This window comes from Marmota flaviventris, chromosome 15 (assembly GCF_047511675.1).
Source record: "Marmota flaviventris isolate mMarFla1 chromosome 15, mMarFla1.hap1, whole genome shotgun sequence".
Classification (NCBI taxonomy): domain Eukaryota; kingdom Metazoa; phylum Chordata; class Mammalia; order Rodentia; family Sciuridae; genus Marmota; species Marmota flaviventris.
The window spans coordinates 29,095,018-29,099,149 of NC_092512.1; the positions used below are offsets into that span (position 1 = coordinate 29,095,018).

The 4,132-nt window shown below is 38.2% G+C and overlaps 1 pseudogene; it reads right to left on the reverse strand.

The window, feature by feature from the left end:
- Positions 1-3,323: 3,323 nt before the first annotated feature.
- Positions 3,324-3,839, reverse strand: LOC114102655 (small ribosomal subunit protein eS10 pseudogene; annotated as a pseudogene).
- Between the last annotated feature and the right edge of the window lie 293 nt (positions 3,840-4,132).

A 4,132-nucleotide genomic window follows, 5' to 3' on the forward strand; every position in this document is an offset into this window, starting at 1 on the left:
TATTATCCTTGCAATTTTTCTGTAAATCTGAAACTGTAAAAATTTTATTAAACAATAATAACAAAAAATATAAAATTATAACCATAATGAATGTTGGCTCCAAAATTTCTACCAAGGGATGGCTTAGAAGGTTGAAAGGAAGGTTTTAAAGAGTAGACTTGAAGTGGCCATTGGTTTTATAAATAAGCATAATGTTTACACTTTGACTGTGTTCCATATACAATAACAAAGATTTCCAAAGTTCTTTCTTTGATATAAGTATGACAAAAGATGAATTGCCCATGTCAAAAAATGTTATATCTCTGTGGGTGGGTTGGAGGGAACTTCTGAAGAGATCAGCTATGAAGGAAGGCTTAGCAGGGCTATATCACCTGTAATATGAGGAGATTGGGGAAGACTTTCTGCATAGTACTCAGGCAGCATCAGTCAACTGGTGGTTATAGAGGAAAGAGCATTTCAAACCAAGGAAACTGCATGTATGAAATTCCACCAGAAGAAATTAGACTGATGAGATGGAGGGCAGGAAGAAGGCCAATACCAGTTGAGATGAAAAATGAAGATCTGTGGTGGACAAGACAGGTTCAAGGGAGACCTGGCAAGACCTTGTCTGCATGCCAATGAATTTTTGTGTTTATCCCTAAAACACTAAAAAAAATAATCCAAGGGATTTAACCAAGGCATTGAAGTCATTTTTGGGGGATAATCTATGACTGAATTACAGAGTGTGGATTGAAGGATGGCAAAATATAGGTGCACAAATTAGAGAAGGAGTGGTAAGAGGACACTACAGTGGTCCAGGTCAGAGATGATGGCTCAGCCCAGAGACAGGGAGTTGGTGAGAGGCTGGATACAGATAGAACCCCAACTATAATGAAGTAGCGGTTTGAATATGGATAAGTCATCAACATTTCCTGATGTATAAATTTTCCTTTAAGATGTGACTGACACTCAGGGTAGAATTCAATTTACAGTTGTCTCTTAAAAATCATTAACTTTCTTACAAATTAGCAATGTTTGAGAGTTGTTTCAGAGCAAAGCATTATCATTTATGTCATAAAATTGAGAAGCAATTTTCCTACTTAATAAATCATCACATTGCTTTGATCTTCACATTTTAAAAGATCTTAGTACTGAGAATCAAAAATGGTGAAGTCTTAAAACAGGACAATGAGGAAAGGTTAAATGAGTTGAGGAAAGGAAAATTAAGTGATGATTTGATGACTGTTTTTAGTAAAAAGTTACAGAGCAGTGTGCACTCAATTATTCTGTTTTCACAGGGGTTCTAATGAGAAAAAAGACTTAAATTGCTAGGGAGGGGTTGGAAAATGCTACCGACTCTGTGATAGATCGTAGCATGAATTGTAGAATTTTCAGGACTGAAATCCATAAAACTAGGTCAGACAATCATTTGCCTTAAGTATTTGAATTTTCCTTCATAAAGGCAGGTGATTGGATCAGAAAACTCCTGGAGGTCTCTTTTAACCTTTTCATTCTTTTAGAGACAAGATTATTATCTGCTGATTCTTACTTAGTTACCATAACCATGTGAACCTGGATCATTGTGCGTGCTTTTTAGATATCAAACATTTCTCTTCCTTCCCCTCTTTCTCCGTACCTTAGAGCATCTTTCTGGATGCGAAGGGAATAATAACTGGGCCCTCAAAACAGCTTATAAATCTTTCTATGTATAGCAGTTAAACTGTTTATTGTCATGGACTAAGGGGTGCAAAAATAAAAACTATTTCTCAGTTCTGCTTGATGGTGAAAACGTTATTTTGCCAAGCTAAGAAACTTAGTTATTGCCAGTTTATGGCTCAGACTCTGCAGCTGAGACTAGGGGGAATTCTGGTCTATGTGACATCATGAGGTGGGCTGATGAGGGGAGTCTGTGGTTGTCTTCTGACTTTGCTTGTGTGTCCTCAAGGATGCCTTGTCCTGTCAGGTCTGGGTATTAGCAACACAGGCTGCTGCGTGGGCTGATGGCCTTGTGTCCTATCATGGCTTTCAGTTATGTAGATACCATGGTTTGTTTCAGACTCACCTCAACTATAAGCTTTGTTTTTGTCTGCTGTGAATTTCTATACTTTTCTTGGAGACCTGATTACTGTCAGAAGCTTTGCCATGTGGCTCTGGATCTGGAGGAGACTGGAGGGGAATGTACCAGGCCCAGGCCCACTTCTCTCCCTCCCCATTGCTTCTCTACTTTCTAGTGTTCTGTAGATGTGTAGGGACTCTTCTCAAGGGTTTTCAGTAATCCTAGAGAAAGCAGGCTATACCTCCTGTGTCCTACAGTCTCTACATTGACCTGCAACGTGAAATTATAATTTGAGTGGGGGAATGTGGCAAAAGCTTGGATACTCCATATTCTTTAATTGTTTTGCTTAATTTTTGAATTCCTGCCAGATTCCCTCTTTTCTTATAGCCCATAGAAAGTTTCGAACAACTTTCTGGTGGTTGAGAAAGAAAGCTATTCTGTACCAACCCACATTTTTCTCTGCTCTATGTTTTGAGTTTTCTAAGTTTCGCTGTTAATCAGTGAGTCTAAGCTTTTAGAACTTTCTCAAGTACACTAGAAAATTCCCCGAGAAAAACTAAGCCACATATAAACTATAATCTTTTTCAAATACCTAACCTTTGAAATGGAAAGCCAAGCCTTTTAAAGCTAATTTTGAACAAAAATCTCAAAATGTAATGCTGTTTTATTATTGGATTGCTTTATATCCTTTTTTCTAGGTAATAAATCTCAGCTTTCTGGTCTACATTTTTTATCTTCAAACAATAACTTTGATATTCGAACTTTATATAGAGTACAAAAAAATAATGAGTATACAGTTTATTGTCTTACTATAAAGTGAACACCAGTGATCCCATTATTCATATAAATAGAACATTACTGCTATCTTAGGAACCTCTCAGACCTCTTCCTTCCCAGATTCCACCCCATCTTCAAAGGAAACAATGGTCCAACTTCTAATACTATAGAATAACTTCATCTGTTTTGAATGAAGCATGGAGGATGTATTAATTCTGTCTGGCATGTTTAGCTCAATATTACATCTCTGAGAGCCATTCCTGCTGTTGTGCATAGCAGTCTGTCATTTCCATTATCATTGTATGAATATTCCACCTGCTGTGTATTTATCCATTTTGATGTTGATGGACATTCAGGGTGTTTCCAGTTTTGGGCTATTGTAAACAATACTTCTAAAATTATGCCCTTAAATTTTAGTTGGCACACATTGTATATTGTATACATGTCTTTCTTTTTTTTTTCTTTTTTTCTTGCTATAAGTTTATTCAAAACAAAATAATCCCCTCCAACCTCACTGAGGTGGCTGATCATGTCCATGACCAAATCCACCTTTAAACTGATCCACCTCTAAACTGGAATTCCATTGCTGACCCAGTCCCAGCCTTGGCTTTCTTGTCAGCCCCAGGAGGCACAGCACTCTGTCTATAGGTGTATCTGTCAGCTTTCTCTCCTGAGACTTGCAGACTGCTAACCCTCCAAAGCTTTGGGCCGAGGCTTGCCGGTTTCTGGTCAGTTTCTGGTCGGCTACAGCACAGAGTGGCAGGCACAATCTCACGCAGCAGGTGGAGATAATTGCGGAGATGCCCTCCTTGTTAAGGTACCAGTAGAAGTGTTTCCAGGAAAACTGTTCCTTCCCAAAGCTTTGAGAGTTGAGAGACTGCATGGCCTTCATGATGTGAAGGTTGGGCACATTCCTATTTGCCAGCTCTGCGTGCTTGAGCACGTGGACATCCTTCTTGGCTACCATTATTCCCTCCTGAAAATGGAGTTCATAAATGGCAATCCTAATTTTCTTGGGCATTAACATTGCAGAGGCTTCAGGGTCCAAGGCTGAGGCTGGAAAGCCATTGTATACATTTCCATGGGAAATCTTTGGAATGAAATCTTCATTTTTAAATTGAAGTGCTTAGTCTAGATGCATTGTTATTATTTTAATAGTTTGCTAGCTTGACTTTCTCTAATGCTTTATCTATATTATTGATGGAATATTCTTTCTAAAAATTAGATCTAATTCTGTCATTTATACTTTTAAGCCATTTTAATTAATATCCCATTGCTCTGGGAATTAATTGCAAGCTCCTTCCATGGCTAACAGGGCTT